We start from the raw sequence: 10,832 nt of genomic DNA, 5'->3' as shown, positions 1-10,832 counted from the left end.
GGGGTAGACAGTCTATTATAACTCCCAAATTACCTAGTCAAATTATAAACTTGGAAGTCCAATATTCATTTCAAGCCATACAAAAATAAATGAACTGGTTTTCTGCCCTTCACCACCACTCAATCACACATACCAAATCCACTCTAACCATGACATTTCTCACCTCAGCTAATGGCAGCTCCATCTTTCCAGTTATTTAGGACAAAAACAGTGGCGTTATCCTTGATTTTTTTGCCCTAACAGTCCACATCCAAATCGTCAGTAAATCCTGTTATCTCTACCACCAAGCACACATTGAGAAAATGCCCACTTCTCACCTTCTCTATTGCTACTATTACTCCAGTAGCATCATAACTAATCTCCCCATTTCATCCTGAGACCATTAGCCCAACAGTCTATCCTCAACACTGATGGTCCTCAGGGAGGGTCCTGGCTTCAGATAATACAAAGAGAGAGAGAGAGAGAGAGAGAGAGAGAGAGAGAGAGAGAGAGAGAGAGAGAGAGAGAGAGAGAGAGAGAGAGGGAGGGAGAGAGAGAGAGAGATCTCCATTTACAGATAATAGAGAGAGAGAGAGAGATGTCTCCATTTACAGTTAGTTGTTTGGTGTGTTATCCAGTTTCATGGATAACACACCAAACAACTAACTGTAAATGGAGACATCTAAGGAGTGGGCCCTGAGACTCTTCTACATTAAGAAACTGGAAAGTAAAGGAGGGACTAGTAAACAGAGGAAACTGACAAGCAGTAGCCAGCCAGCCAGAAGGAAAACAAGATGAGTGTGGAATACTGGAAGCCAAACAAGAAAGTTTTTCAAGAAGAGATCAACTGCATGAAAAGTTGCCAACGAGCCAAGCAAGATGAAGAGTGTTGGATTTAGCAACACTGAGATCATTCATGACCTCAAGAGGAGAAGCCTCAGGTGAATGATGGAGATTAAAGTGTGACTTGGAGTGTATTCAAGAGAGAATGGACGGCCAGGTGCAGTGACTCTTACCTGTAATCCCAGCAGTTTGAGAGGCTGAGATAGGTGGATCACCTGAGGCCAGGAGTTCAAGACCAGCCTGGCCAACATGGTGAAATCCCATCTATACAAAAAATACAAAAATTAGCCAGTAATCCAATCCGACACCTGTAATCTCAGCTACTCAGCAGGCTGAGGCAGGAGAATCACTTGAACCTGAGAGCCAGAGGTTTCAGGAAGCCAAGATCATGCCATTGCATTCCAGCCTGGGTGACAAGAGCAAAACTCCATCTCAAAAAAAAAAAAGAAAGAGAGAGACAAAGAGAGAATTGAAAGACATCAGTTAGTAAAGGGTAATATAAGCTTTTCAAGGAGGTCTGTTCAAATAAAGATGCAGAAATGTGAAGCATTAGAACCCAAAAGGGCTTTTCAAAAAAGACTGGAGACATAGGATGGTGAATGTTAATGGAAAACATCCAGTTGAGATGGATAAATTAATGATGTAGGAGCTCAAGGAGAGAACTGCTGGAACAATGTTGTGGTGCAGAAGAGAAGGAATGGGAACAAGTCCCCAAGTTCACAGGCTGGCTTTGGCTAAAAATACAGGATTTCACTGATGGTAGAGAGAAGGCAGAGCTAATGAGAGAGGACTTCATGGATTAGGAGAAGAAAGAATTCCTCCACATATACGGAAGCGTGGGCACAGATCCAGAGGGATGAGTGAGGACCTGGGAAGGGACCATGTCTGTGGGAAGGGAGAACGATATGGGAACCAAAGCTGGAAAGCTGGAGGTGGAGAGGCATTCTGGAAGTTACCGTGGAATGTTTCTATTAGGTCCCAAGCAGTTGGTCGTGAGTGCATAGCTAGGTGAAAAGGAGATCAAAGCTGCTGCTGATATCTGTGCAGCAGGTGCTCTTGGAACACTGTACCAGCAGGAGAGATCACAGAAAAAAGCTCTAAATGCATGGAGCCTGAGCAAGAGCATGGGGCTGGAGATGGAGAAAGTCAGGGGTGGCATCCTAGTGCACAGTGAGGGATCAGGGAGATTATATGGGTGGGAAGAGAGGATTGGGAAGCAGGAAGACAAAGAAGCTGCCCTGAGAAGATGGGAGGGACCTCGATTTCGGACAGTTATTATCCCCCAGGAGGTGGCATCTCTGCATTCCCCTTCTGACTTACCACAGAGAAGCCAAGAGCTGGAGAAAGAACAGGAAGCACTGTGACTTCTTTATGAAATGTTTTGAGGGACAGTGGGAGAACCCTGGTTCCTAAGGAAACTAAGGATCACTCACCATCCCATCACTAGGAGGAGGAGGTGGCAGGACTTTTTTTTTTTTTATGGTGGACACAGGTATGCATTTCTTACTAATATATTCCTAACTGAAATTACTGGGTCATAGAGTATGCAAACTTCTAGCTTTAGCAGTTACTAAGTTTTCCAAGTTCTTGTACCAGTATACACTCTCAACAGTATATGAAAGTTCTATTTGCTCGTAACTGCACCAATATTTGCTTCATCAGCAACGGAACAAGCCCTGATGGAAAAGGACTGTGTTCCATTATCTGAAGTAGGCTTCAGAAGGTGGATGATAAGAAACTTCTGGGAGTTAAAAGAACTTGTTCTAACCCAATGTAAAGAAACTAAGAACTTTGAAAAAAGGTTTGATGAAATGCTGAAAAGAATGGACAATATAGAGAGGAATATAAATGAACTAATGGAGTTGAAAAATACAACACGAGAACTTAGTGAAATATGCACAACTCTGAATAGCCGAATTGATCAAGCAGAAGAAAGGATATCAGAGGTCGAAGACCAACTTAATGAAATAAAATGACAAGACAAGAATAGAGAAAAAAGGATAAAAAGGAATGAGCAAAGTCTCCAAGAAATACGGGACTACGTGAAAAGACCTAATCTACGTTTGATTGGTGTACCTGAATGTGATGGAGAGAATGAATCCAAGCTGGAAAATACTCTTCAGGATATTATCCAAGAAAATTTTCCCAATCTAGCAAACCAGGACACTATTCAACCCCAGGTAATACAGAGAACACCACAAAGATATTCCTCAAGAAGAGCAATCCCAAGGCACATAATCGTTAGATTCACCAGGATTGAAACGAAGGAGAGGATACTAAGGGCAGCCAGAGAGAAAGGTCAGGTTACCCACAAAGGGAAGCCTATTAGACTTACAGCAGATCTCTCAGTGGAAACCCTACAAGCCAGAAGAGAGTGGGGGCCAATATTCAACATACTTAAAGAACAAAACTTTCAGCCCAGAATTTCATATCCTGCCAAACTAAGGACTTGTTTCCTCTGATAGAACCTCAGCATTTAGCACAATGTGTCCACTGCTTGGATATAGAAGAGCCAGGTCGGGAAGAAGTGTGGATATGTCCCTGCTCTGAATGCTGATTCTGTGCCTAAAGGATTGGGGCCCAGCCTACAGATGGTCCCCAGGGCAGAGAGGCACAAGACCCAAGCCTGCTGAATCAGCGTTCAAGTGGTGTTTTCCTAAAGCATCCCAAAAATCAAAGCAGGTCTTGTGACAGGCACATCCTCCCTGCCCGGTGGGAGCTGGGCAGGCAGCCACACAGCTAGAATAGAGGGAGGCCCAGAACGAAGGGAATGGACTTAGGAGGGTAACAGCAGCATCAGGTAGGAGGCCAGGGGTTAGTGTGCACACATCCTGGTTTAGGGTGGAGTAGGTCCCTCCCACGTTTCCCCACAGGCTCCTACTTGCTTGGGGCCAGCATGGGCTCATGCTGCTAATTAAAGTCCCATGACAAAGATGAGCTGGAACTGATACCTTCAGGATAAGCTGGAATTGATACCTTCAGGTTTATGAGTTCTCAGCAAAGTTGAGAGCTAAGAGAAGTCAGGGTCAGAGCCTATGATTCATGCAGGATGCTAGTGGCAGATGAAGCTTTGCTCATCCTATCCCATAACCCCAGCACAACCCTACCTTATATCGTCCCCAGGGTGAAGGGAGACAAGAAGCAAAATTCGCATGTAGAGTATAAACTTAAGAATTTACTACCTCAGGCCAGGCACGGTGGCTCATGCCTGTAATCCCAGCACTTTGGGAGTCCAAAGTGGGTGGATCACTTGAGGTTAGGAGTTTGAGACTAGCCTGGCCAACGTGGTGAAACCTCCATCTCTATTAAAAATACAAAAATTAGCCAGGCATGGTATTGCATACCTATAATCCTAGCTACTCAGGAGGCTAAAGCAGGAAAATCACTTGAACCCAGGAGGCAGAGGTTGAAGTGAGCTGAGATCAAGATTGTGCCACTGCACTCCATCCTAGGCAACAGAGGCAGACTCTGTCTCAAAAAGAAAAAAAAAGAATTTACTACTTCAGATTTGGGGGTAGATGCTAGGAGTACATCAGTGTTTGCTTGGGATCTTTGGGTTCACCTCTGGCACACTCAGGTAACATCATGTCATGGTGAATAGCCATGATCTTCTAGAGCTTTTCTCTTGGGCTTTCCAGAAGAGCACTTCAGAATTGGCTGGAGGAAATTTCAGGCAACTGACCACCAGCAGTGGGAGGAGAGTGGCTTCTGTTGTTCAATGCTGAGTTGTTGAGGACAGGGACTGTGGCTGCTTCACTTCTGTACCTGTTCACTGCAGCCCAGGCAGGGAGGGCAAGGAAGACAAGATGAGCACAGGAACAGACTCTCCATGGAGACACTGCTTCCTGTACCATGTGGGAGGTGGCTGGGCCTCTGCTGCTTAACCAGCCAACCAAGGCCAAATGCTCTGCCTGGGCTCTGGAGCCCATGGTCTGGGCCAGGTCTGTCATAGATGGAAGGGCCAGAATGGTCCCTGTGTCCACTGTAGGGACAGAAGAGAAGGAAGGACTTCCTTGAGCTCAGGTAGAATATGAGAGGTAAGTACAATGCAGGCATGTAAAGTGCTTGGGGACACAAAGAACCAGATGTCTGACAGGGCTGACCAGGCTTGCAGAGGTCTGTGCATTCTCATACCCAGAAGAGACAATGAGTCTGGGAGAGCATGGGAAGTAAGAGGGGGGCCTGGGAAGGGGCCAGCGAGATCCTGTTTCCAGAAGTAGGGGTGGGTGCTGCCAACTGCCCCCCGTTCCTGCCTTGTCCTTCTCCTCCACTATAAACACTCAGCTAGTGGCCAATCAAGTAGCATATTAGGGGATTTCCAGAATGTCACTTTCAAGGTCAGGCCTACTACAAAGGCCACAGAGGCAAGTCCCTGGGTGGGCAGCCTGATCCATGGGAATCCAGATGGCGGGAAGGGAAGCCCTCCTTGTGGTAAACAGTGCTAGCAGCTGGGGTATGTCAGGCGAGGGGGAAGATACAGTGAGGGGCCAGGGAAGAATCACACACACAGTCAAAGACACATGGACACAGACATCCCGTCACCCAGATACACACAGAAAACGACACAAGTCAACTGTACCACTCAGAAACTAGTTCAGAGTAAACACAAGTGCATCAAGGAGGACACACTCACATGGACTCATGAACACCCTGCATCAGACATGCTCAAGCAGACGCGGGCACAAAGACACACGCGGACACAAGGACAGGTTTGCACACAAAACCCATCTCACAGACCCGCAGACACACATGCAGTCAAAATCCATCCTGCAAAGCTATTCTCTTCCATAAATCCTCTAGACTACCGCAGACCAGGCTCACCTCTCCTTTAAACTCTGGTTTAAGCATTTGGGTCATTTCTGTCTCATTGCTTGTCCTTTAATAGGATAGTTTTGGATTCACGTGCACACCCCTGGTCTCAACAATGTGGTTGTGTGCTCTTAAAGAATGTCAGGGTCAGGAAGAGAGTCCACTGCCCTCTTCAGCAGCCCTATCCTTCCCCTACAAATCCATCACCTCAAGGGCCCCCAATTTACTGCGGCCTCCATCCTTGCAGAGTCCTGACTCTCAGACTCTCTGACATAGCAGACACAAGGGAAGAACAAATCAGATAGACAGACCCTGTCCAGGTTATCCTCGGGAAACCATAAAGAACCAGGTCCTGGTTCCCCAGTTACAAAACCCATACATAAGACATGACCTCATGTGTAGCTCTAGCCTAAACTTCATGTTAACCACAATCCCATCCCTATCGACCATACCTCTAGACCCAACTCCAACCCCATTCCCAAAGAAACCTCTAAACCATAGTTTTTCAAATAAGACCCTGGAACAACTGTACCCAGACAGATAATGCTGGTGGGTGTGATCCAAAAATGGCCAAATAAGATTGAGACAGAAAACTGATCTGCATCTCCCCAGGAGCTGAATGCCTACCTCCCCTAGTTGGATCATAGCTGCAGGGGACACTCTGTACCCCTCAACTGTGGAGGTTCTGGAAAACAGCCAACAACTTATCATCTATATCAGATCAAGACAACACGTTACACAGAAGCCTAAGTACCTCTCTGGACTATCTTGAAAGTTTAAAACTGGGCCGGGTGCAGTGGCTCACACCTGTAATCCCAGTACTTTGTGGGGGCTGAGGCAGGCAGATTGCTTTAAGCTCAAGAGTTCAAAACCAGCCTGGGCAATATGGTGAAACCCCCTTTCTACAAAAAATAAAATAAATAACTGGGTGTGGTGGCTCACATGTGTAGTCCCAGCTATTCAGGAGGCTGAGGCTGGAGAATAGCTTGAGTCTGGGAATGGAAGGTTACAGTGAACTGAGACTGAGCCACTGCACTCCAGCCTGAGCAACAGAGTGAGACCCTGTCTCAAAAAAAAAAAAAAAAAAAAAAAAAAAAAGGAAAGAAAGCTTAAAAACAACCTCCAACACAAAATTTATCTCTTTGGATTAAGATCATTTAGGATTTGGGTTAAGATCTCCTCAATCTTAATCCAAGTCCTAAATGCAAGCAGTCCCCTGCTTGAACCCTAACACAATCCTCATCTAAGATACACCTAGTTCTGTCAACAGGAACCACAAACCCAATTCCAAATCCTACTTTAACATCACCATGATTCCAGTCCTATCCAATCTGGAACCACAACATCAATATTGTTCTAAGCATAATCCTAACTCTAACCCCAACCCTAGGTAGAGCTACACATTAACAACTTCATGTAACTACACTAGGCACACACATTTTGCACATTTATGACTCCCAGAAACTGAGCAGCTCCTTCAGTAACAACTGCACAGTCCACAAGGCATCTCATTCCTAGAGAGGTCAGTGCTCAACTGGGAACTCAGGAGCAGCAACGCACCCAGGCCCTTTGACCCTTGTTGGATATACAGGCCCATGGGCCCCAGCCCACCCCAATCCTATTCCAGGATTCGCTTAGCCCTTGAGCTGCAATTCCCGCCATATCCCTCCCTGGCTCTTGCCTGCCAAGCGAGGAGCATCTGCTGCCCTGGAAACCCCACCAGGCAGGAGCAAACAGGCCTGAAGCTGAAGGAAATGTGGCCCTTTCCAATGAGGGAATTTCCAGACTCTTGCAACACCCACACCTAGGATGTCTACTCCAGGTGCCTATCCTAGAGAGGTAATGGGCCTACTAACACTGCAGCTAAGGTAGGTGTGAATAAGCACAGCTCCTCTCCTCCTCCCAGGACCTCAGTCTGGTGAGAGAGTATGTTAGAGCTGAATTCATCATCATGGGTTAGGCTGAAGTCAGCCATGTGTACCTCCCTTATCCCTCACCCCAGGTACCAGTGCAGCACTCCTCTACACCTAGGCCACCCCAGAGGTTGTCACACAGTAATCAGATTCTCTCAGGAGCTCACCAAGCTAACACCTTCACCCAGAGGACTGGAATTGTAGGTGGAGACCCACATCTCAGATTTGCAGCCATCTGGGTCTTTGTGTCTCCTTCCCCAAGGTCTGCATCCAGGCTGGTCTGAGGACCGAGAGGGGCTTGGGTCAAAGCTGCAAGCTCCAAACCCCCAAACCCTGCTTAGAGTTCAAGCGTGGTTGTGGGGTAAAATGGGCCCAGGCCAGCAGCTGAGGGCAGAGGAATGGCTCAGAAGACTTGGGGTCCCAGAAAAGGGTAATGACTCTCCTCATCTGAGCTCCTCACTCTCTTCTACCCTACTTCAGTGCCTCCCTCTCACCACCCCCACCACTAGGTCCACTCACAGACCAGAGATGTGGTAGGGACTCACTATCCCATCCTCACTCTCAGGGCAGCTGTTTTCTGCCCCAGGTTTTGTCCAGTCAGGTTTCCACCTCCAAAAAAGCCTCTACTGCTTCCTTCATTTCCTTTAGGGCTCCTAACTTTGATTCTAAGCCCCAGGACCAAACACACAGACCTCAGTATCTCCAGGATGCAAATCTCCCTGAGACTGCTCTACCCTGCAGGCTCAAGTTCACAGGTAGGGCTTAGGGTTGATGCCTAATCAACCAAGATTCCTGCATCTAGGAAGAACAAGCAGGGACAGGACCTGAGAGGGCTATGCATACCATCTGACACAACAAGAAGCTTCTTTGATGGCATGAAAAAGGGTAAGGGGGACGGATGAGTATCTTGGAGAGAGAGCAAGCTTGAGATTTTAGGAGAGGAAAAGGTACAACCAGCCCCCTCCTCTTCCCTGCCGTCTCCCCTTTTTTTCTACAACCTGTGCCAGGAAAGAAAGTCTCCTCCTCCAGGGGAGGTAGGGGCGCATCTATCCAGCTTTCCTTTCCCCAGACCAACTTCGTTCCCTTTCACTGACTCTGTGTCAATCTCGAGTGTGGGACAGGGAGCAGAATAGGCCCAAATGGCTCTTCTAGCCCCTCCCCACCAAATGCTTAGACTTACCTGCAGAACTTGGTAAAAATACACATTCTTTGGCCCTATTCTGAGATTCTATTTAAGGCGGTCTGGCATATTGATTCTAATTATGTGTTTTTAACAAGTTGCCCAGGTGATTCTGAAGTGTAGCCAAGTTTGGAAGCAAACTAATATAATATGACTTCAGAAGTATCTACATGCCCCCCTCCCAAGCCCATGCTATTCTATCTGTCTGAGAATTCTTCAGAGAGAGGCTGCTTACTGTTTTTTTAGTCACTTTCACTTAGGCAAGGGGAAAACCAGGGAGCTAGGAATTTAAAACTTTCTGGTTCCAGGATCTGCCACTAGACCAGGTAAGACCCAAGAAATCTTATCTCCTTGTTTTTGCCTAGTCCTGTTTCAGGAACGCCAGCCAGCTCCCAGCCAACAGAGTCACTCCCTGCCACCCTGCTTAAGGTCTCAGCCTGTTAGAAAACCTCAGACTAAAGAGCTGAATTATCTCTCCTCTAGGCCACTCAAATTCCAGCCCCTTTACTCTGTGGACTCTGAAATGAAACACCACCCTTCTATCCCCCTCCCAAAAATATCTCCATCTTCAACTCCATGCTCTCTGCATCTCAGCCTTCCCCAACAGCAACCTAATATTTATGTCTCTGGCCATCATTGTCCTGATTACATCCCTCCTGACACGTCTCCTTCTCTTCCTATGGTTTCCCTATCCTCTCATAAGCCATCCTTCAAAAAACAAGATGTAAGGAGCTTGCTGCTGGGTTTAGCACTCTGGAAACCAGATGGATTCTCCAGCTCTGGCATGGGAATTACAAATCTAAGGTCTCAATCCAGTTTTAAACATAGATTCTAAGTTATGACCCAATAATCCTCATACATCATATGCCACAATAAACTCCAAATGGATAAAAGATTTAAAATGTTAAAAATTAAACTAAAGAAACAACATCATACAAAATGGCAGAGTAAGAAGTTCTAGGGGTTGGTCCCTCCACCAAAGCAACCACTGAGGTGGAAAGAACAATTAGAATCGACTCTTTCAGAAGTCTGGAACCTGATTGGACACTTATAACAAGCAGGGAGGTGCTTGATAGAGGAAGAAGTCACCCATCTTTCAAAAGAGAGCATAATGCAGGCACTAGCTACCAACCAATACAGTGGGGATGGCAGCCCACATTCCTGAAGTGGCTGGCTGGTCACTGAGTGGGCAGGGGGAACCCTGTTTGCCAAAAATGAGAAGTTTTACATTTGGGTTTGTCTTGTAGCTCCCTAAGGGACAGGCTTCCTTGGTTTCAGCCACATATATCAGAAGATTTAAAGGGACAGAACCCTTTTGTGGGGGAAGAAGAGAAATCTTTGTCAGGTCATAAACAGAAACTTCAGTAACCCCACAAAACAAAGAATACACACTTTGCAAAAAAGGGTTTGAAAAACTCACTGTAAATTGATGGCACACTTCTCAACAAACATATATCAGCAACTCCTAAGGGGTGAAAAAACTGAATTTCCAGAGACATCACACTATAATACTCAGAATGTCCAGTTATCAACAAATGATTACTAAGCATACAAAGAAACAGGAAAGTATGGCCTATTCACAGGAAAGAGGAATTTGACAGAAACCATCCCTGAAGAAGCCCAGATATTGGACATAGTAGAGGAAGACTTTAAATTAACTCTTTTACTATAAGTGCTCAATAAATATTGATGATGGGAGGCTTGATGATAAGAGTGAGAAGCTGAAATCTCAAATACTGTTTTGTTACTTGTTTTATTATTACCTCCAATTAAATTGGGAAATAATGTCCCTTTTGGGAAAAAAATTAACTGTCTTAAATATGCTCAAAGAGCTGAAGGAAACCATGGGCAAAGAGTTAAGGGAAATCTGAAAAATGATGTATGAACAAAATGAAACTATCAATAAAGAGATAGAAATTAGTAAAAAGAAAAAAAGGGACTCAAGCAGAAATTCTGCAGGCAAAAATACAATAACTGAAATGTACAATTCACTAGGGGCAATCAACAACAGAGTTAAACAGGCAAAAAAAAAAAAAGAGGATCAGTATTCTTGATAATAAGACAATTGAAATTACCAAAATTGAGAAGAAAAATAAACAAGCCTCAGG

General features: G+C 45.7%; 1 long non-coding RNA gene across 1 annotated transcript in view; it reads right to left on the bottom strand.

Moving 5' to 3' along the window:
• LOC118142906 (uncharacterized) overlaps positions 1-10,832 on the bottom strand; it is a 51,182-nt gene that overhangs the window by 17,012 nt on the left and 23,338 nt on the right. The gene's annotated exons all lie outside the window — the stretch shown is intronic.

Source organism: Callithrix jacchus, chromosome 1 (genome assembly GCF_049354715.1).
Source record: "Callithrix jacchus isolate 240 chromosome 1, calJac240_pri, whole genome shotgun sequence".
In the NCBI taxonomy this organism is placed as follows: Eukaryota; Metazoa; Chordata; class Mammalia; order Primates; family Cebidae; genus Callithrix; species Callithrix jacchus.
Note: the sequence above shows the minus strand (reverse complement) of the source record. Positions and strands in the feature narration are given on the sequence as shown.